This window comes from Triticum urartu, chromosome 2A (assembly GCF_056163025.1).
Source record: "Triticum urartu cultivar PI428250 chromosome 2A, HENAU_Tu73, whole genome shotgun sequence".
NCBI classification, from domain to species: domain Eukaryota; kingdom Viridiplantae; phylum Streptophyta; class Magnoliopsida; order Poales; family Poaceae; genus Triticum; species Triticum urartu.
In genome coordinates, this window is record NC_141874.1 from 100,897,368 (window position 1) to 100,921,988 (window position 24,621).

The window sequence follows — 24,621 nt, forward strand, 5'->3', positions numbered from 1 at the left end:
CGAGCTGCTATTGTGGTTCTGATTTGGCGCTCCTCCCTAACCGCCACCAGGGTTGTGCTGGCGGAGTAAGGAGTGGCGGCGAGGTAGAGCACCAGGGGCTCTTGAGGACGCGGAGCCACCATGACCGGGGGACTGGTCAGGTATTTCTTGAGATCTTGAAACGCTTTGTCAGCCTCTTCAGTCCATTCAAAGGGCCCCTTTTTCTTCATTAGCTGGAAGAAAGGCAGCGCTCGCTCCCCCAGCCTAGAGATGAAGCGCCCTAGCGCGGTCAAACGTCCGGTGAGCTTCTGCATTTCTCAGAGGGTCTTCGGCTGGCTCATGTCCACGACCGCCTTGACCTTTTCCGGGTTAGCCTCGATGCCTCGGTGGGACACGAGGAAACCCAAGAGCTTGCCTGAAGGGACCCCGAACACACACTTCTCTGGGTTGAGCCGCAGGTTCACTGCGTCGAGGCTCGCGAAGGTTTCTTCCAGGTCTTGTATCAGGGTCTTGGCCTCCCGAGACTTCACCACGATATCGTCAACGTAAGCTTCAACATTCTTCCCGAGCTGCGGGCCCAAGGCGATGTGCATCAGCCGCTGAAAGGTTGCCCCTGCGTTACGCAGCCCAAATGGCATGCATGTATAGCAGTACAATCCGCAGGGGGTTAGGAAGGCGGTCTTCTCGACGTCTTCTACCGCCATCTTGATCTGGTGATACCCAGAGAAAGCATCCAGGAAGCATAATAGGTCGCACTCTGCGGTGGAATCTACGATCTGGTCGATGCGGGGGAGCGGGAACAGATCTTGTGGGAAAGCCTTGTTGAGGTTGGTGAAGTCGACACACATGCGTTCCTTCTCTCCCTTCTTGGGCACAACGACAGGGTTGGCGAACCAATCCAGGTATCGAACCTCGCGAATGACCCCAGCGGCTTCCAGCTTGCGGGTTTCTTGGACGATGAAGGCCTGCTTCTCTGTGGACTGCCGCCTTGCCTTCTGCTTCACGGGGCGCACATTTGGGCACACATTGAGGTGATGCCTGATTACGCTCCTGGGGATCCCTGCCAACTGATCAGGTTCCCAAGCGAATACCTTCTTGTTTGCGCGTAGGAACCTGATCAGGGCCTCCTCCTGCTCAGGCTTGACGTTGGAGCCTATGGTGAAAGTGGCACTGGAGGACCCGTCCTCGTCGACAGGTATCTGCTTGGTTTCTGCCTTGTCCTGGGTGAACAACTGCTTCTTCTTGGCAGGCGCAGCCCCCTTGGGCTCGGGGGTCCCTGAGTCGGCAGGCTGTGCCGACGCCGCCGTCTTGAAGGCGAGCTCGAGCACTCGCAGCGCGTCCCCGGTGTCCCCGTGCATGGTGAGGACACCGCTGCTCCCGGGCATCTTCATAAGGTTGTATGCCGGGTGCGTGGCGGCCATGAACCGGGCCAACGCTAGGTAGCCGAGGATGGCATTGTAGGGGAGGCCGATGTGGGCGATGTCGAAGTCGACCATCTCCGTGCGGAAGTTGTCGTCGGTGCCGAAGGTTACCGGGAGCCGGATCTGTCCCAAGGAGCTGGATGGTCCGCCCCCAATGCCTGAGAAGGGCCGGCTGTGTTGCAGCCATTCCAGGGGTATGCGGAGGAGATTGAAGGCCTCAACCGAAAGCACGCTAAGGCCCACACCACCATCGATGAGAGTTCTAGTGACGGCCACCTGGAAGATGGTGGGGGTGCACAACATGGGGAGCGCACCCGAGCTAGCCGAGTTGGAGGGGTGGTCCTCCAAGCTGAAGGTCAGACCGGCCTTGTGCTCTGCCCGGTCCGGGGGAGCCCCCTGCCGTGCGGAAACGGCGCTGACCCGGCGGACAAACGGCTTAACGTGGCGACGTGTGGGCGGCGCCTGCGAGCCGCCCAGGAGAGCCGCGACGGCCGGGGGTGTTGGTGTAGCAGCGCGGCCGTCTTGCCGCACGGACGGATGTTGAGACGATGCTTGCTGGTCATTCCCCGCCGGGACGGTGGCGGCGTTGATGGCGGGTGACGGGGAACGACGGGGACGCCCGCCGACGGGCGCCGTCTGGGCGATGCGGGAAGCGATGGCGGCCCGGCGCTCGGCGCGGGCCCGACGAGCGTCGGACATGGACGCGACGGTCGGAGGAGAACGGGGCGGTGGAAGACGAATTCCCGCGCACCCCTACCTGGCGCACCAAATGTCGGATTTCGGGTTCCGGCAGACCCTTAAGGTTCGAACTCTGGGGTGCGCGTGGAGATTACGCCCTCTGCCTCTCCGTCTCGCAAAGATCTAGACTACTGAAAGAACAGCACAAGAGACACAAGGTTTATACTGGTTCGGGCCACCGTTGTGGTGTAATACCCTACTCCAGTGTGTGGTGTGGTGGATTGCCTCTTGGGCTGATGATGATGAACAATACAAGGAAGAACAGCCTCGCGAGGGTCTGCTCTTGGCTGGGACGATGAACTGCTAGGAGGAGTTCAGCCGCCCTTCTCTCTCTCTCTAATGATGATGATCCTTCTCCCACCATCCGATCTATCTTACCCTGGGGGTGGCTAGTCCTATTTATAGGTAAGGGCCTTGGGCCTCTTCCCAAATATCGAGCGGGAAGGGCGCCAACAATTGGCCATTTTGAAGGGGAACATCTGGTACACTTATCCTGACTAAAGTTGGTCCTCGCCTGCCAAAGGCTCTACGGTGACGCCGTCCTGGGCTCCATGATGACCTCCTTCCCGCCGTTGGACTGGTCCTGGTCTCGTTGCACCGAAATGGCAACCTTTGCCTAATGCCTCGGTACTCCGCGGCTGCGCTTGCTCCCTTTGCACCAAAGAGGAAAGGAGGACGCTGCGCGGGCTAGCACCCGCCTAGCGCCTTTGGTCGTCATGGCTTGCGTCATGGGAACCTCGTGAGGTACCCCGCCTTGATCTCTCCGCCTCCTCGTGAGCCAGACTGATGAGGCCGCGCCTGAGGAAGCTCCGCGTCGTCCGCCCCGCGAGGCTTGGCCCATCGCGAGGGTCTTGGGTCTTGTGTTGATGAAGATGGGCTGTGCTGGGGCTCCTTTGAGACACGCCGCAGGCCGTAGGCAGGCAAGTTAGGGGACCCCCGTTCCCAGAATGCCGACAGGTCCCGCTTCAATTCCGGCGAGTCCGAGCCTCCCACCCCCTCATTCCACCACTAGAGGTCTCCACCATCATCCTAGAACCTCCCCAACACTCCTCCTCCTCCGGCGGCCTCTTGTCATGATCCCAATCGCCTCCCGAAGTCGTTGTCCTCCGCGGTCGCGGCCCCGCTCGTCTCAGTACTCACCGACGTACATGAAGCCTGCAGGCCTGTGCGCCTCCCCACGCTAGTCACTCCGGTGTCCAGGGCGAGCGCGAGGAAGGAGAAGACCTCGCCCCAGCCGGCCTATGGACCCCGCAGGCCCACCAGTCAGGGACACGGGGAGTTGACCCCGGTCATCCGACATGGCAAGTGGAAGCGCCTTTCCCTGGAGTATGTTTTCACATTTCGAAAGCGTATTTTCTTTCTTCCCCGGCCCAGAATACGCTTTCATAGTTCTCAAAGCGTATTTCTCTAAAATGTGTTTTCTGTTTTATCTACGGGGGACTAGTTTGTGGAGGAATATTGTGACGCCCTCGATTCAACCGTACACTAATCATACACGCAAATGTGTATGATCAAGATCAAGGACTCACGGGAAGATATCACAGCACAACTCTAGACACAAATTAAAATAATACAAGCTTTATATTACAAGCCAGGGGCCTCAAGGGATCGAATACATAAGCTCGAAAACACAAGAGTCAGCGGAAGCAACAATATTTGAATACATACATGAGTTAAACAAGTTTGCCTTAAGAAGGCTAGCAAAAAAACAACAACGATCGAAAAGGCAAGGCCTCCTGCCTGGAAGCCTCCTAACTACTCCAAGTCGTCAGCGGCCGTCACGTGGTAGTAGGCACCCTCGGGGTAGCAGTAGTCATCAGTGGTGTCGTCTAGCTCCTGGGATCCGTCGTCTAGTCGCAACAATCGGGTATGGGGGAAAAGAGGTAACAAAGCAGCCATGAGTACTCATCCAAAGTACTCGCAAGACTTACATCAGATCTAATCTAACTATGCATCTGTATCAAAGGAAATGGGCTGTATCTGTGGACTAAACTGCAGAATGCCAGAAGGAAGGGGAAAAGCCTATCCTGTCAAAGACTAGCATCTTCAAGCATCTTGCAGCATATAGAAGAGTACAGATCAACATAATGTAAAGTAGGTAGTGTTATCAACCTCGACCAGAGATCCTTTGTCGACTCCCTGCGAGAAAGCAATCCCAGAACCATATTATCCATTTCTCATCTCCGTTTATCATCTCAAGTATCCAGTTCTAGTTGTATCAATCGGGATACAACTCCAAGTGTCCGTTACCGTAGTACAGGCTATCGATAGATGTTTTCTTCCCTGCAGGGGTGCACCAACTTACCCACCATGCTCGATTAACTCCGGACGGACACACTTTCCTGGGTTATGCCCGGCCTCGGCCAAACAATACGCCGCAACCCGACCTAGGCTTAATAGAGGTCAGCACGCCGAACTAAACCTATGCCCCCAGGGGTCATGGGAAATCTCCCCAGGAACTCCTGCACATTGCGTGGGCGACCGGTGAGTAGACCTAGCTACCTCCTTCAACAAGGCAGGAGCTTACGCAGTCCAACCCGGCGTGCGCCGCTTAGTCGCTGACGTCCATTAAGCTTCGGCTGATGCATACGACGCAGAACGCCCATACTATGCCCATGTGATGGTTAGTGCTATCAGGCCAGAGGCCCTTCGGATCAAATATCCAAACCATAGTGGATTAGGAGCACGCGGTAATGAGAAGACACTCACGATCGATGTGACCCCATCGCCCCGTCTCGAGTACTTGCGACAAGGGCTAAGAATGCCCGGCCATGCCTCGTAAGTATCTCGCGGGCACCTTCCAGGTCATCCTGACTCCACATCACTCGCTATTAAGATCACGCGGGTTCCCCTCAGGGCTGACCCATCTTTAGTAACATGGCTCAGGGTAAAGTCATAGTAACCATAGTAACTGTGTGTCTAACACCAAGGGGAAAACCCGAGGAATCACCCCCGGTGAATTCCACTCGATGTTGTCATCAAGGTGAACATAAAAGGATCCACCCTCGAGGTTCACGTTTGATGGGTTGCACGACAGAGCCGTAACGGAAGTGGTTAAAGAGGAAATCACCCTCGATGACCTCGACCGTATAGCTACACTATGGAGATCTCATCAGGAGTGATGTAAGAGGTTCCGCCCTCGGCACTCGATGGTAACTCTGTAGAGTCATACAACTAGGGGGGCGGGCGTGATGTGCGGTGTCGGGGCCTGGACGTCGATCACGTTGATCGATTCATCGAACATAAAGCAATGCAACTGGGACAAGGTGGGGGTCACTGATGGATCTCTAACCAACCTATACTAAGCAGTTTAGGATAAGCAGGTAAGGTATGAAAGCAGGTAACAAAAACAGGCTATGCATCAGAGTAGGATCATACATAAAGTAGTAGCAGTTCTAATGCAAGCATGAGAGGTAAAGAAACGGGCGATATCGGAATGCTCAAGGAGGGTTTGCTTGCCTGGAAGCTCTGTTGAAAAGGAAGAAGTGTCGTCGTCGACGTAGTCGATCACAAGGGCATCAACATCGTTCTCGGGGTCTACCAGAGAGAAGAGGGGGAAGAAACAATAAATACATAGCAAGCAAGTGCATAACAGGACAACATGCAGAGCTAGACATGAACTAACGTGGTGCTACATGATACCGCCGAAGGGGGAGAACATCCGGGAATGTTTTCCCGAAGTTTGGCATTTTCGGATAGACGAACTGGAGGGGGATTGTTCCATGTTCAGCATGCTAGGGGCATGTGATAGATGAACGGGCCACGTATTTGGATTCGTTGGATCTTTCTGAGCTACTTTCATGTATAAGGTTTTTCGATACGAGCTACAGTTTATTTTATACTATTTTTTCAAAGATTTAACAATATTCTGAAATTACTATTAATTCGAAAATAAATAGGAAATTGCTAGGTGTACCCAGCCCTGTATACACAGATTGTGCACAGAGGCTGACAAGTGGGCCAGGGGTCCCGATTGAACAGTCAATGTTTGACTGGTCAACAGGGGGTGGGGCCCTCCTGTCATTGACTGTTTCGCTAACTAACTAGTTAATTTAGTCTAATTAGGCTATTAGGCTAATTAACTTTAATTAGGTTAATTAAACCTCATTAACTAATTAATTAATTATATTTATTATTACTATTTATTTTTTAAATCTTTTTTTAAAACAGGGGGAAGGGCCCCACTACTCAGTGGCCCATTAGGCCACTGGAGTGGGTGGTTAACGGGGCGGGCGCTGCCCCGGGCGGAGGCCAAACCCGCCCAGGTGTGGGGTGAGGCCAGCGGGCGCCGCTGGGCACCGGCGAGGCACGGTAGGCCGGAGCTGGAGCGGGGCGAGGTGCGGGGCTGCAGAGGCGGGGTGCGAGGGCCACGGCGGGCGGAGCCGGTAGCCCCGGTCGGCGGGACGGGGCGCAGCGGAGCACGGGGTGGGGCTCGCTGTTGGGAATATGCCCTAGAGGCAATAATAAAATGGTTATTATTATATATCCTTGTTCATGATAATTGTCTTTTGTTCATGCTGTAATTGTGTTATCTGGAAATCATAATACATGTGTGAATATATAGACCACAACATGTCCCTAGTAAGCCTCTAGTTGACTAGCTCGTTGATCAACAGATAGTCATGGTTTCCTGACTATGGACATTAGATGTCATTGATAACGGGATCACATCATTATAAGAATGATGTGATGGACAAGACCCAATCTTAAGCATAGCACAAGATCGTGTAGTTCGTCTGCTAGAGCTTTTCTAATGTCAAGTATCTTTTCCTGAGACCATGAGATTGTGCAACTCCCGGATACTGTAGGAATACTTTGGGTATGCCAAACGTCACAACGTAACTGGGTGACTATAAAGGTGCACTACGGGTATCTCCGAAAGTGTCTGTTGGGTTGGCACGAATCGAGACTGGGATTTGTCACTCCGCATGACGGAGAGGTATCTTTGGGCCCACTCGGTAAAACATCATCGTAATGAGCTCAATGTAACTAAGGGTTGGTCACGGGATGATGTGTTACGGAACGAGTAAACTGACTTACCGGTAACGAGATTGAACGAGGTATTGGGATACCGACGATCGAATCTCGGGCAAGTAACATACCGATTGACAAAGGGAATTGAATACAGGATTGATTGAATCCTCGACATCGTGGTTCATCCGATGAGATCATCGTGGAATATGTGGGAGTCAACATGGGTATCCAGATCCCGCTGTTGGCTATTGGCCAGAGAGATATAAGTATGCGGTAACTCGAAAGTTGTTTGGAGTCTCGGATGAGATCCTGGACGTCATGAGGAGTTCCGGAATGGTCCAGAGGTAAAGATTTATATATAGGAAGACCAGTTTCGGCCACTGGGAAAGTTTCGGGGGTCATCGGTATTGTACCGGGACCACCGAAGGGTCCCGGGGGTCCACCGGGTGGGGCCACCTATTGCGGAGGGCCCCATGGGCTATAGTGGGAAGGGAACCAGCCCCTGGTGGGCTGGTGCGCCCCCCTTGGGCCTCCCTTGCGCCTAGGGTTGGAAACCCTTAGGGGGTGGGGGTGCCTCCACCTGCCTTGGGGGCCAAGCCAGCCCTAGGCTGCCGCCCCCTCCCCTTAGATGGGATCTGTAGGGTTCGGCGCCCCCAGGCCCCGTATATATAGTGGAGGGGAGGGAGGGCAGCCACACCCAAGTCCCTGGCGCCTCCCTCTCCCCCCGTGACACCTCTCGCTCTCGTTGGTGCTTGGCGAAGCCCTGCCGAGATCCCGCTGCTTCCACCACCACGCCGTCGTGCTGCTGGATCTCCATCAACCTCTCCTCTCCCCTTGCTGGATCAAGAAGGAGGAAACATCTCTCCCAACCGTACATGTGTTGAACGCGGAGGGGCCGTCCGTTCGGCGCTTGGTCATCGGTGATTTGGATCACGACGAGTACGACTCCATCAACCCCGTTCTCTTGAATGCTTCCGCTCGCGATCTACAAGGGTATGTAGATGCACTCCCCTGTCCCTCATTGCTAGATGACTCCATAGATTGATCTTGGTGATGCGTAGAAAATTTTAAAATTCTGCTATGTTCCCCAACAGTGGCATCATGAGCTAGGTCTATGCGTAGTTTCTATGCACGAGTAGAAAACAAGTTGTTGTCGGCGTTGATTTTGTCAATTTACTTGCCGTTACTAGTCTTATCTTGATTCGGCGGCATCGCGGGATGAAGCGGCCCGGACCGACCTTACATGTACGCTTACGTGAGACTGGTTCCACCGACTGACATGACCTAGTTGCATAAGGTGGCTAGCGGGTGTCTGTCTCTCCCACTTTAGTCGAATCGGATTCGATGAAAAGGGTCCTTATGAAGGGTAAATAGAAATTGGCATATCACATTGTGGTTTTGGCGTAGGTAAGAAACGTTCTTGCTAGAAACCTATAGCATCCACATAAAAAAACTTGCAACAACAATTAGATGACGTCTAACTTTTTTTTGCAGCATGTGCCATGTGATGTGATATGGCCAAAAGGATGTGATGAATGATATATGTGATGTATGAGATTGATCATGTTCTTGTAATAGGAATCACGACTTGCATGTCGATGAGTATGACAACCGGCAGGAGCCATAGGAGTTGTCTTAATTTATTTATGACCTGCGTGTCAACATAAACGTCATGTAATTACTTTACTTTATCACTAACCGTTAGCCATAGTAGTAGAAGTAATAGTTGACGAGACAACTTCATGAAGACACGATGATGGAGATCATGGTGTCATGCCGGTGACGACGATGATCATGGCGCCCCGAAGATGGAGATCAAAAGGAGAAAAATGATATTGGCCATATCATGTCACTATTTGATTGCATGTGATGTTTATCATGTTTTACATCTTATTTGCTTAGAACGACGATAGCATAAATAAGATGATCCCTCACAATAATTTCAATAAAGTGTTACCCCTAACTGTGCACCGTTGCTAAGGTCCGTTGTTCCGAAGCACCACGTGATGATCGGGTGTGATAGGTTCTAACGTTCGCATACAACGGGTGTAAGCCAGATTTACACATGCAATACACTTAGGTTGACTTGACGAGCCTAGCATGTACAGACATGGCCTTGGAACACGGAAGACCGAAAGGTCGAACATGAGTCGTATAGAAGATACGATCAACATGAAAATGTTCACCGATGATGACTAGTCCGTCTCACGTGATGATCGGACACGGCCTAGTTGACTCGGATCATGCATCACTTAGATGACTAGAGGGATGTCTATCTGAGTGGGAGTTCATTAACAATTTGATTAGATGAACTTAATTGTCATGAACATAGTCTAAAATCTTTACAATATGTCTTGTAGATCAAATGGCCCACGCTAATGTTGCCCTCAACTTCAACGTGTTCCTAGAGAAAACCAAGCTGAAAGACGATGGCAGCAACTACACGGACTGGGTCCGTAACCTGAGGATTATCCTCATAGCTCCCAGGAAAGCATATGTCCTTGATGCACCGCTAGGTGAAGCACCTATTTTCCCTGCAGAACAAGACGTTATGAACGCTTGGCAGACACGTAGTGATGATTACTCCCTGGTTCAGTGCGGCATGCTTTACAGCTTAGAACCGGGGCTCCAAAAGCATTTTGAGCAACACGGAGCATATGAGATGTTCCAAGAGCTGAAAATGGTTTTCCAAGCTCACGCCCGGGCCGAGAGATATGAAGTCTCCGACAAGTTCTATAGTTGTAAGATGGAGGAGAACAGTTCTGTCAGTGAGCACATACTTAAAATGTCTGGGCTCCATAACCGCTTGTCTCAGCTAGGAGTTAATCTCCTGGATGATGCGGTCGTTGACAGAATCCTTCAGTCGCTCGCACCTAGCTACAAGAGCTTTATGATGAACTTCAATATGCAGGGGATGGAAGAGACCATTCCCGAGGTATATTCAATGCTGAAATCAGACGAGGTGGAAATCAAAAAGGAACATCAATTGTTGATGGTGAATAAAACCACTAAGTTCAAGAAAGGCAAGGGTAAAAAGAACTTCAAGAAGGACGGCAAGGGAGTTGCCGTGCCCGGTAAGCAAGCTGCCGGGAAGAAGTCAAAGAATGGACCCAAGCATGAGACTGAGTGCTTTTATTGCAAGGGAAACAGTCACTGGAAGCGGAACTGCTCCAAGTACTTAGCGGAAAAGAAGGCCGGCAATACCAAAGGTATATGTGATATACATGTTATTGATGTGTACCTTACCAGCGCTCGTAGTAGCTCCTGGGTATTTGATACCGGTGCAGTTGCTCATATTTGTAACTCAAAACAGGAATTGCGGAATAAACGGAGACTGGCGAAGGACGAGGTGACAATGCGCTTCAGGAATGGTTCCAAGGTCGATGTGATCGCCGTCGGCACGCTACCTCTGCATTTACCTATGGGATTAGTTTTAAACCTCAATAATTGTTATTTAGTACCAGCTTTGAGCATGAACATTGTATCTGGATCTCGTTTAATGCGAGATGGCTACTCATTTAAATCTGAGAATAATGGTTGTTCTATTTATATGAGAGACATGTTTTATGGTCATGCCGCGCTGGTCAATGGTTTATTCTTATTTAATCTCGAATGTGATGTTACACACATTCATAGTGTCAATGTCAAAAGATGTAAGGTTGATAATGATAGTCCCACATACTTGTGGCACTGCCGCCTTGGTCACATTGGTGTCAAACGCATGAAGAAACTCCATGTAGATGGACTTTTGGAGTCTCTTGATTATGAATCATTTGACACGTGCGAACCATGCCTCATGGGTAAAATGACCAAGACTCCGTTCTCCAGAACAATGGAGCGAGCAACCAACTTATTGGAAATCATACATACTGATGTGTGTGGTCCAATGAGCGTTGAGGCTCGCGGTGGCTATCATTATGTCCTCACCCTCATTGATGACTTAAGTAGATATGGGTATGTCTACTTAATGAAACACAAGTCTGAGACCTTTGAAAAGTTCAAGGAATTTCAGAGTGAGATTGAGAATCAACGTGACAGGAAAATCAAGTTCTTATGATCAGATCGTGGGGGAAAATATTTGAGTCACGAATTTGGCACGCACTTAAGGAAATGTGGAATAGTTTCACAACTCACGACGCCTGGAACACCACAGCGTAATGGTGTGTCCGAAGGTCGTAATTGCACCCTATTGGATATGGTATGATCTATGATGTCTCTTACTGATCTACCACTATCATTTTGGGGTTATGCTATAGAGACTGCCGCATTCACTTTAAATAGGGCTCCATCGAAATTCGTTGAGACGACACCGTATGAATTGTGGTTTGGCAAGAAACCTAAGCTGTCGTTTCTGAAAGTTTGGGGATGCGATGCTTATGTCAAGAAACTTCAACCTGAAAAGCTCGAACCCAAATCGGAAAAATGCGTCTTCATAGGATACCCTAAAGAAACTATTGGGTATACCTTCTATCTTAGATCCGAAGGCAAGACCTTTGTTGCCAAGAATGGATCCTTTATAGAGAAAGAGTTTCTCTCGAAAGAAGTAAGTGGGAGGAAAGTAGAACTTGATGAAGTATTGCCTCTTGAACCGGAGAGTGGCGCAGCTCAAGAAATTGTTCCTAAGGTGTCTGCACCGACTAGGGAGGAAGTTAATGATGATGATCATGAAACTTCAGATCAAGTTGCTACTGAACTTCGAAGGTCCACAAGGACGCGTTCCGCACCAGAGTGGTATGGCAACCCTGTCCTAGAAATCATGTTGTTAGACAATGGTGAACCTTCGAACTATGAAGAAGCGATGGCGGGCCCAGATTCCGACAAATGGCTGGAAGCCATGAAATCCGAGATAGGATCCATGTATAAAAATGAAGTATGGACTTTGACTGACTTGCCCGATGATCGGCGAGCCATAGAAAATAAATGGATCTTTAAGAAGAAGACAAACGCGGATGGTAATGTGACCATCTATAAGGCTCGGCTTGTCGCTAAGGGTTATCGACAAGTTCAAGGGGTTGACTATGATGAGACTTTCTCACTCGTAGCGAAGCTGAAGTCCGTCTGAATCATGTTAGCAATTGCCGCATTCTATGATTATGAGATATGGCAAATGGATGTCAAAATGTCATTCCTTAATGGTTTCCTTAAGGAAGAATTGTATATGATGCAGCCGGAAGGTTTTGTCGATCCTAAGAATGCTGACAAGGTGTGCAAGCTCCAACGCTCAATCTATGGGCTGGTGCAAACATCTCGGAGTTGAAACATTCGTTTTGATGAGATGATCAAAGCATTTGGGTTTACACAGACTTATGGAGAAGCCTGCGTTTACAAGAAAGTGAGTGGGAGCTCTGTAGCATTTCTCATATTGTATGTGGATGACATACTATTGATGGGAAATGATATAGAATTCTTGGAAAGCATAAAGGCCTACTTGAAAAAGTGTTTTTCAATGAAGGACCTTGGAGAAGCTGCTTATATATTAGGCATCAAGATCTATAGAGATTGATCGAGACGCCTCATTGGTCTTTCACAAAGTACATACCTTGACAAGATATTGAAGAAGTTCAATATGGATCAGTCCAAGAAGGGGTTCTTGCCTGTATTGCAAGGTATGATATTGAGCACAGCTCAATGCCCGACCACGGCAGAAGATAGAGAAAAGATGAGTGTCGTCCCCTATGCCTCGGCCATAGGGTCTATCATGTATGTCATGCTGTGTACCAGGCCTGATGTAAACCTTGCCGTAAGTTTGGTAGGAAGGTACCAAAGTAATCCTGGCATGGAACACTGGACAACGGTCAAGAATATCCTGAAGTACCTGAAAAGGACTAAGGATATGTTTCTCGTCTATGGAGGTGACGAAGAGCTCGTCATAAAGGGTTACGTCGATGCTAGTTTCGACACAGATCTGGATGACTCTAAGTCACAAACCAGATACGTGTATATTTTGAATGGTGGGGCAGTCAGCTAGTGCAGTTGCAAGCAAAGCGTCGTGGTGGGATCTACATGTGAAGCGGAGTACATGGCAGCCTCGGAGGCAGCACAAGAAGCAATCTGGGTGAAGAAGTTCATTACCGACCTAGGAGTTATTCCCAATGCGTCGGGCCCGATGACTCTCTTCTGTGACAACACTGGAGCTATTGCCCTTGCCAAGGAGCCCAGGTTTCACAGGAAGACCAGGCATATCAAGCGTCGCTTCAACTCCATTCGTGAAAATGTTCAAAATGGAGACATAGATATTTGTAAAGTGCATACAGACCTGAATGTCGCGGATCCGTTGACTAAGCCTCTTCCTCGAGAAAAACATGATCAACACCAGAACTCTATGGGTGTTCGATTCATTACAATGTAACTAGATTATTGACTCTAGTACAAGTGGGAGACTGTTGGAAATATGCCCTAGATGCAATAATAAAATGGTTATTATTATATTTCCTTGTTCACGATAATTGTCTATTGTTCATGCTATAATTGTGTTATCCGGAAATCGTAATACATGTGTGAATATATAGACCACAACATGTCCCTAATAAGCCTCTAGTTGACTAGCTCGTTGATCAACAGATAGTCATGGTTTCCTGACTATGGACATTAGATGTCATTGATAAGGGGATCACATCATTAGAAGAATGATGTGATGGACAAGACCCAATCTTAAGCATAGCACAAGATCGTGTAGTTCATGTACTAGAGCTTTTCTAATGTTAAGTATCTGTTCCTTAGACCAATAGATTGTGCAACTCCTAGATACTATAGGAATACTTTGGGTATGCCAAACGTCACAACGTAACCGGGTGACTATAAAGGTGCACTACGGGTATCTCCAAAAGTGTCTGTTGGGTTGGCACGAATCGAGACTGGAATTTGTCACTCCGCATGACGGAGAGGTATCTCTGGGCCCACTCGATAAAACATCATGGTAATGAGCTCAATGTGACTAAGGGTTGGTCACGGGATGATGTGTTACGGAACGAGTGAAGTGACTTGCCGGTAACGAGATTGAACGAGGTATTGGGATACCGACGATCGAATCTCGGGCAAGTAACGTACCGATTGACAAAGGGAATTGAATACGGGATTGATTGAATCCTCGACATCGTGGCTCATCCGATGAGATCATCATGGAATATGTGGGAGTCAACATGGGTATCGAGATCCCGCTGTTGGCTATTGGCCGGAGAGTTGTCTCGGTCATGTTTACATGGTTCCCGAACCCGTAGGGTCTACACACTTAAGGTTCGGTAACGCTAGGGTTGTAGAGATATAAGTATGCGGTAACTCAAAAGTTGTTTGGAGTCTCGGATGAGATCCTGGACGTCACGAGGAGTTCCGGAATGGTCCGGAGGTAAAGATTTATATATAGGAAGACCAGTTTCGGCCACCGGGAAAGTTTCGGGGGTCATCGGTATTGTACCGGGACCACCGGAAGGGTCCCGGGGGTCCACCGGGTGGGGCCACCTATCGCGGAGGGCCCCATGGGCTGAAGTGGGAAGGGAACCAGCCCCTGGTGGGCTGGTGCGCCCCCCTTGGGCCTCCCTTGCGCCTAGGGTTGGAAACCCTAAGGGGGTGGGGGTGCCTCCACCTGCCTTGGGGGCCAAGCCAGCCCTAGGCTGCTGCCCCCTCCCCTTAGATGGGATCTGTAGGGATCGGCGCCCCCCGGGCCCCGTATATATAGTGGAGGGGAGGGAGGGCAGCCACACCCAAGTCCCTGGCGCCTCCCTCTCGTTGGTGCTTGGCGAAGCCCTGCCAAGATCCCGCTCCTTCCACCACCACGCCGTCGTGCTGCTGGATCTCCATCAACCTCTCCTCTCCCCTTGCTGGATCAAGAAGGAGGAGACGTTTCTCCCAACCATACGTGTGTTGAACGCAGAGGTGCCATCCATTCGGCGCTTGGTCATCGGTGATTTGGATCACGACGAGTACGACTCCATCAACCCTGTTCTCTTGAACGCTTCCGCTCGCGATCTACAAGGGTATGTAGATGCACTCCCCTCTCCCTCGTTGTTAGATTACTCCATAGATTGATCTTGGTGATGCGTAGAAAATTTTAAAATTCTGCTACGTTCCCCAACACTCGCACGCGGCAGCGGCGGGACGGCAGCCACAATGGCCACGACGCTCCGCCGGCAGTCAGCGGTGGCAGGAGCAGGCACGCCGGGGAGTGGCAGGGCCGCAACGGGCGAGCAGGGGATGCGGCAACGTTGCGATCATGCCGGCGCGGGACGACTGCGATGCGGGCACGCGCGGCACCGCTGGAGGCAGCAATAGCAGCTAGCGGCTGCAGTAGGCAAGTAGAAGCGTGAGGGGAAGCAGTCGGGGCTCAAGCTCCTGCGGGCAGGCACACGCATAGGGGGGCAAGCGCAGCAGCGGGCGTGGCCTCGCGGTTAGCGGCCGCGAGCCGGGGCCAGCGGGAGGTGAGCGCTGAGCGCGCCGAGACGCGGCCAGAAAGGTGCGGGCGCGCCAGAACATGGCCGGAGCGTGGCGGAGACAGCGATATACGGCAGAGGGTCCGCTCGGGAGTGAGGGGGAAGGGGAGAGGGACTCACGAAGAGGCACAAGGAAGGCCTGGTGAGTGTCTTAGTAGCAGTAGAGCTCATTGCAGACGAAGAAGACGTCGGGGTCGGAGGAGAATGGCGGCGTTCGGAGGAGGAAGACGGAGCTGTTGTGATCGCAGTGTTGCTCCCCAGCTCAAGTAGAGGGCACCAGAAGACGAGGCGGAGGCCGGCGGGGTCCGTGGACACGAGCTGCAGACGCGGAGAGGACGGTTGCCGCGGTGGCGTACAACGATGGCGACGGGCGCGTCGGCGAGAGATGGATCTGGAGGGGGAGGTGGAGCAGGAGGAAGAGGAGGGCAGAGTGATGGGTGAGTGGGGGAGGGGATGGGATCGAGGGGTTGGGGCGTGGCGTCCTTATCCCCTCCCAGCGTCGGCGCCGGCGAGGTGGTCCGACGGGGACACGCCCCTGTAGCGGTTGCGCTAGGAGAACATGAGGAGAAGGCGACCGGTGGGGGTAGGTGGGCTGGCTCGATGAGATGGGCCGAGGCCTGGGGGGTCAAGGGAGGCCTTTTCATTTTATTTTCATTTTGCTTTTCTATTTTCTAATTAGTTTCCTTTTATTTTTAGTTCTAGAAAATACATCACTAGCCCCTAAATCAACACTAGTAACCTATGGCACAACCACAAATAGTTTAAGGTTAAAAATAAAATAGTTTAGTATTTTTGCAATTTAAAAAGCAATTAAATAATTATCTAGGCCACTGTGTTGACTAGTTTAAGGCATTTAAACACCTTGCAAAAATGCTGGTTCACCACCATAATTAGTTATGGAATATTTGCCAATAGATGAACATTTTAGTTTGCATGTTTGACAAATTTGAATTTTGGACTTTTATTTTAAATTTGAATTTGAAATAAGATTTTAATCAAGCGAGGATTAGCAATAGTAAAGTGATGACGTGGCATCATTAGCAGAGGATTACTGTAGCTTAATTATTCGGGCGTCATAATTCTCCTCCACTACAAGAAATCTCGTCCCAAGATTTAAGATGTGGAGTAAGAGGGAAGCTATAGGGACAATTGTCTGAAAGGATCAGCATCCAGTAGTTATCTCATGGAAGGAGATTTTAGAAGCACCAAGATGTATCGAGAGTGCCATACGGAGATTCAACAAGTTTTAACCAGGTAGGCATCCAGCTGATGCCTAAACTAGGTGATGAAGGGATTCAGAGCAAGGAAGAATAATGTCGCCTCTAATACTAAAATGAAACATGGTAAGGAAGTTAGCTCATGTATTACATACGAAGCTGAGTGCCAAGAATATTTCAGAATCAAGGTTGTACAGGAGAGTCAGGTTCTGATCCTGTGGAACTGTGGGTTATGGGCCCACCATGTGGTTTAAAAGTAGGAAGGACGCTGACATATTGCACGGTCATGGTAGCAAGGCATGGCAGAGGATAGTCTGTCAGTTATGTTGGCAACAACGTTGGTACCAAAGGCGAGGGACGAAGAGAACCATTTTCCTGCTCGTTGAACGAGGCAGACCAAAAGGCAAAGTTCTCGTCCATCGGGGGTTACCGGAATGTCATCCACAATAGTAACAGGGTCTTACTGATAGAGTTGTACACCGAGGTGTTTACATCAGCAGAGAAATATTAGTGCTTATATAATATAGATCACAATAAGGTTTAAACAAACCAATGGAAAGGAAAATGTAATTGTCAGATTAAACAGAACAATGGAAAGGAAAATGTGTTTAACACATATTTCTGGGGTATATCCTTCCCAAGGACAAGAAGAGCATGATATCCATGACATGATAGAAGTATAAAACCATTTAGGTAAGGGGAAAGAAATTTCATGACATTACCCATACAACGGTGTTTGGATAACTGATAAAGAAAATTTAGTATCATGCTTCAAATGTTCTTATTGGAGATCGCATTACCACAGACATGCTTCGAGATAGCATTGACATGGTTTCAAGCAAAGGTCAGACTTTGGATACACCAAGGATCCATCGGAAACAACTTAGAAAATAAGTCATACAATTTTAGCAGGGAAAAGATGAGGGTGTGGCCGACGGGCTCAGTAGTAATCCACCGACATGTCATAAAGTATGTATTCCCAAAATTAATATGATCAAGTTTGTGTTGGGGGGAAGACAAGAATGTTGTTGATGCTGACACAAATCATCGAGAGGCAAAGATGGTATTTCTAGCCATGAATTCAATTGACATCTCTGAAGAAGCCAAAGTGTTGACGGTGATCAAGACAATTTTTTTCTCGAGAGACTCTAAGAAGATGCCACCGAGCAGAAAAGGAAGGATGAAGTGAAAGGCTATGAGAACCACGGATTCGACACAAGCTCAAAGTCAAGCTTGTTGTTTGAGGTCAAATGATAAGATGAGGAAGATCGACATAAGCTTAGCTCATCGTTGGAAGTTGCTCCGGGGCATAAGGACCAGGTAGCACAGTTAAAAAGTTGACAAGATTAAAATATAGCCGATCAGGCTAGGAATGATGTGATGGGGCATAAAGCTTCCCAGTATCAAGTACTAGGTGCAATGCTAGAAGGTAAATCAGAGTAGAAGTTGGACGGGGGAAATGATTTGTAGAGGATAAGTGATTTTAATTTACCCAGTAAATGGGATCAAGGAGGAAATATGGTCAGGACCATAACTGCAAAGGATCCAATTTATGATACTGGAAGAATTGTTCAAATGATTAAATATCCTTTCAAGGAGATTTCATGATAAGTTCCACACCGTGTCTATGGGCATGAACACAAAGGTTCAGGGTCGACTCCCACTACTAAAATGCATAACCTTTCATTTTACTTCTCGCTCTTGATGAAGTTGTAGTATTGAAATTTTATCTGACGAAAAGCCAGTAGAGTATAATCCGCATAACTTTCGAGTTCACACAGATTAGGGAAGGCATAGGTTCAACCCATCGGGACATCTTAGGAATATATATCATAAATTTCAAGAATAAATAACACAAACTCGGTAGCGGAACATGGTTGACAAAAGCAGGGGATACAAACCAAAGGCATCATATATCCGAGGAAAAGTCTACAAGGTTATTGAATATGAAGGGCGTTGTCGGATAAAATCCAAAAAGGGGGTCTCGTGGTCCACAAGGGATTCGATGTGAGCATCAATATTCAACCAGAGGAAGAAAGAATGCAAGGAGATCAGATTATAGAAACAACTGACTAACTCAAAGCTCAATTGCAAAGGAATTATGAAATCCAAAACAAGGGATCAGAAGCAATGCTCTGATTAGGGATGGATAGGTAGAATAGCCTTAGGGGTACAATCGATGGCGATTTGATTGATCGAGGTTCAACACATGTTAAAATGACGTCTGAGCCATAAGGATGAATTCTAGGATCTGATTGAGGATTGCGAGCATTCGCAACATTTTGTATCAACGAACTCAAAATGATAATGACAGAGGCTGACAATAAGATTACTAAACTTATGGTATTAACCATTATGCAAGCAAGCAAGAAATTCAAGAACAATAGTCTGTTGAGGATTTTCACAAGAACGAATAGTATTACGAAGAATTTTGTGAAGTACATGAATCAACAGAGGATGAGCAGATACTCGATAGGTGCACCAAGTTATCCATAGGGGTATTCAGATGACAAGGAACTGCAAGTCAGTAAGCTCAAAGGATTCTTGAAAAAAGGAGAGCAGTTCAGGGCATCTTGTAATAACAAGATCAATGGGTTAGAATGTAAGATTGGCAAGTGTGTGTAGTTATCCATAAGGATATTTCGGTGGTAGGCAATTGCAAAGGCAACAGGCACAAAGTCTCGAGAGAATATCGTAGAGTATCTTCGAAATCTTCTGATGCATCAGGCGATCATCTGAAATAAGGGGGCTCTCTGGGCGGATGTGATCACGAGATCCTAAAGTTCGAGTTAGTAAAACCTTTTAACCCGAATAGAAGAGAGATCAGAGTCCTAGAGTATAGAAGAGGAATAAAAGATCCTAATACCACTCAATTGGCGATGTGGGCCCGTAAGACACACAACCAAGTTAGTAAAACGGTTTTCGGTTTATAGACTCAACTTCGGCCAAGGAGTTGGAAAGGGGGGATCCTACAGGCAGTCGGCTCTGATACCAACTTGTGACGCCCTCGATTCAACCGTACACTAATCATACACGCAAATGTGTATGATCAAGATCAAGGACTCATGGGAAGATATCACAACACAACTCTAGACACAAATTAAAATAATACAAGCTTTATATTACAAGCCAGAGGCCTCGAGGGCTCGAATACATAAGCTCGAAAACACAAGAGTCAACGGAAGCAACAATATCTGAATACAAACATGAGTTAAACAAGTTTGCCTTAAGAAGGCTAGCACAAAAATAACAACGATCGAAAAGGCAAGGCCTCCTGTCTGGGAGCCTCCTAACTACTCCAAGTCGTCAGCGGCCGTCACGTGGTAGTAGGCACCCTCGGGGTAGCAGTAGTCATCAGTGGTGTCGTCTGGCTCCTGGGATCCGTCATCTGGTCGCAACAATGGGGTATGGGGGAAAAGAGGTGACAAAGTAGCCGTGAGTACTCATACAAAGTACTCGCAATAGTTACATCAGATCTAATCTAAGTATGCATCTGTATCAAAGGAAATGGGCTGTATCTGTGGACTAAACTGCAGAATGCCAGAAGGAAGGGGAAAAGCCTAGCCTATCGAAGACTAGCATCTTCAAGCATCTTGCAGCATATAGAAGAGTACAGATCAACATAATGTAAAGTAGGTAGTGTTATCAACCTCGGCCAGAGATCCTTTCTCGACTCCCTACGAGAAAGCAATCCCAGAGCCATACTATCCATTTCTCATCTCCATTTATCATCTCAAGTATCCCGTTCTAGTTGTATCGATTGGGATACAACTCCAAGTGTCTGTTAACATAGGACAAGCTAACGATAGATGTTTTCTTTCCTGCAGGGGTGCACCAAATTACCCACCACGCTTGATTAACTCTGGCCGGACACACTTTCCTGGGTCATGCCCGGCCTCGGCCAAACAATACGCCGCAACCCGACCTAGGCTTAATAGAGAGGTCAGCACGCCGGACTAAACCTATGCCCCCAGGGGTCATGGGCCATCTCCCCGGGAACTCCTGCATGGTGCGTGGGCGGCCGGTGAGCAGACCTAGCTACCTCCTTCAACAAGGCAGGAGCTTACGCAGTCCAACCCGGCGCGCGCCGCTCAGTCGCTGACGTCTATTAAGCTTCAGCTGATGCATACGACGCAGAACGCCCATACTATGCCCATGTGATGGTTAGTGCTATCAGGCCAGAGGCCCCTTGGATCAAATATCCAAACCGTAGTGGATTAGGAGCACGCGGTAACGAGCAGAGACTCACGATCGATGTGACCCCGTCGCCCCGTCTCGAGTACATGCGGCAAGGGCTAAGAATGCCTGGCCATGATACGTCTCCAACGTATCTATAATTTTTGATTGCTCCATGCTATATTATCTACTTTTTTGGGCATTATTGGGCTTTATTATCCACTTTTATATTACTTTTGAGACTAACCTATTAACCGGAGGCCCAGCCCAGATTTGCTGTTTTATGCCTATTTCAGTGTTTTGAAGAAAAAGGAATATCAGACGGAGTCGAAACGGAACAAAATCAACTAGAGAAGTTATTTTTGGAACGAAAGCCACCCGATGGACTTGGACCCCACGTCAAGGAAGGAACGAGGAAGCCACAAGGGTGGGGGGCGCGCCCACCCCCGTAGGGTGCGCCCCCTGCCTCGTGGGGCCCTCGTGGCTCCCCTGACGTACTTCTTCCGCCTATATAACTCCACGTACCCTAAAACTTCCAGAACAGAGATTAGATCGGGAGTTCCGCCGCCGCAAGCCTCTGTAGCCACCAAAAGTCAATCGGGACCCTGTTCCGGCACCCTGCCGGAGGGGGGAACCCTCTCCGGTGGCCATCTTCATCATCCTGACGCTCTCCATGACAAGGAGGGAGTAGTTTACCCTCGGGGCTGAGGGTATGTACCAGTAGCTATGTGTTTGATCTCTCTCTCTCTCTCTCTCGTGTTATTGAGATGATACAATCTTGATGTATCGCGAGCTTTGCTATTATAGTTGGATGTTATGTCTCTCCTCCCCCTCTACTCTCTTGTAATGAATTGAGTTATCCCCTTTGGAGTTATCTTATCTGATTAAGTCTTTAGAGATTTGAGAACACTTGATGTATGTCTTGCCGTGGATATCTGTGGTGACAATGGGATATCACGTGATTCACTTGATGTATGTTTTGGTGATCAACTTGCGGGTTCCGCCCATGAACCTATGCATAGGGGTTGGCACACGTTTTCGTCGTGATTCTCCGGTAGAAACTTTAGGGCACTCTTTGAGGTCCTTTGTGTTGGTTGAATAGATGAATATGAGATTGTGTGATGCATATCGTATAATCATACCCATGGATACTTGAGGTGACATTGGAGTATCTAGGTGACATTAGGGTTTTGGTTGATTTGTGTCTTAAGGTGTTATTCTAGTACGAACTCTAGGGCTGTTTGTGACAGTTATAGGAATAGCCCAATGGATTGATTGGAAAGAATAACTTTGAGGTGGTTTCGTACCCTACCATAATCTCTTCGTTCGTTCTCCGCTATTAGTGACTTTGGAGTGACTCTTTGTTGCATGTTGAGGGATATTACGTGATCCAATTATGTTAGTATTGTTGAGGGAACTTACACTAGCGAAAGTATGAACCCTAGGCCTTGTTTACTATCATTGCAATACCGTTTACGCTCACTTTTATCATTAGTTACCTTGCTATTTCTATAATTTCAGATTACAAATACTATTATCTACTATCCATATTGCACTTGTATCACCATCTCTTCGCCGAACTAGTGCACCTATACAATTTACCATTGTATTGGGTGTGTTGGGGACACAAGAGACTCTTTGTTATTTGGTTGCAGGGTTGCTTGAGAGAGACCATCTTCATCGTACGCCTCCTACGGATTGATAAACCTTAGGTCATCCACTTGAGGGAAATTTGCTACTGTCCTACAAACCTCTGCACTTGGAGGCCCAACAACGTCTGCAAGAAGAAGGTTGTGTAGTAGACATCAAGCACTTTTCTGGCGCCATTGCCGGGGAGGTGAGTGTTTGAAGGTATATATCTAGATCTTGCAATCGAGTCTTTTAGTTTCTTGTTTTATCACTAGTTTAGTTTATAAAAGAAAACTATAAAAAATGGAATTGAGTTTGTCTCATACGCTTCACCTTTTTAATATCTTTCGTGAGTATGATTGAAATGATAATTGTGCTCAAGTGCTAGAAGAAGAAATCTATAAAATGTTTGGCACTAAATATTTGAATGAGGAGCATGATGGCAATGTTGTTAGTATGAATTCCTTGAATATCCATGATGCTAATGATATGCAAAGCCACAAGCCTGGGGAAGCTATGTTTGACGAAGATGATATTTTTTGTCCCCCAAGTTTTGATGAGCAAATTTATTATGATGAAAGCATGCCTCCTATCTATGATGATTATTGTGATGACATGTATGCTTTAAAGAATAATAATAACAATGAACCTTGTCATCTTGATCTTAATTTTCAATCACATGATAGTTATTTTGTTGAGTTTGCTCCCACTATTATTCATGAGAAGAATTTTGCTTATGTGGAGAGTAATAAATTTTCTATGCTTGTAGATCATGAAAAGAATGCTTTATGTGCTGGTTATATTGTTGAATTCATTCATGATGCTACTGAAAATTATTATGAGGGAGGAACATATGCTTGTAGGAATTGCAATAATATCAAGTTTCCTCTCTATGTGCTTAAAATTTTAAAGTTTTTCTTGCTTTACCTTCCTATGCAAGTTGATTCTTGTTCCCATAGTTGTTTGCTCACAAAATCCCTATGCATAGGAAGTGGGTTAGACTTAAATGTGCTAGTCATATTTTTCATGATGCTCTCTTTATGTTACAATTCTTATCCTTTATGTGAGCATCATTGAAATCATCATGCCTAGCTAGGGGCGTTAAACGATAGCGCTTGTTGGGAGGCAACCCAACTTTATTTTTGTTCCTTGCTTTTTGCTCCTGTTTAGTAATAAATAATTTATCTATGCTCTGTTATGATTGAGTTTTTATGTTTTAAATTAGTGTTTGTGCCAAGTAGAACCGTTGGGAAGACTTTGGGAAAGTCTTGTTGATCATGCTGTAAAAAACAGAAACTTTAGCACTCACGAGAATTGCTGCCATTTTTATTTGGAGAGTGATATTAGTTAATTATTTTTTCATATGATTAATAGATAAATCACTCACGTCCAGAAATTTATTTTAGAATTTTTGGGGTTCCAGATCTTGCGCTAGCTACAGATTACTGCAGACTGTTCTGTTTTTGACAGATTCTGTTTTTCGTGTGTTGTTTGCTTATTTTCATGAATCTATGGCTAGTAAAATAGTTTATAATCCATAGAGAAGTTGGAATACAGTAGGTTTAAAACCAATATAAATAAAGAATGATTCGATGGACTATGGAATAAGGAGTGGTAAGAGCCTAATCTTGGGGATTCCCAAGGCACCCCAAGGTAATATTCAAGGATATCCAAGATCCTTAGCTTGGGGATGCCCCGGAAGGCATCCCCTCTTTCGTCTTCGTTCATCGGTAACTTTACTTGGAGCTATATTTTTATTCACCACATGATATGTGTTTTGCTTGGAGCGTCAATTTATTTTGTTAGGATTTTCTTGCTCTTATTTAGAACAATGTTTTGCATCTTTTATTTCAATAAAAGTGGCATTAATAGTCTTTACTATGCCTATGTTACAAGTCCACATGTTGCTGTTTGAAAACAGAAAGTTTACCGCTGTTGCAATAATTCCCTAGAAAATTCAGAATGTGATAAAATGTTGAAAACTTTTGAATATTAAGCTCTGATAAATTTACTACAGTGGGAATTTTCTTTCATAATATTTGGAGCTAGGGAAGTATGGATGTT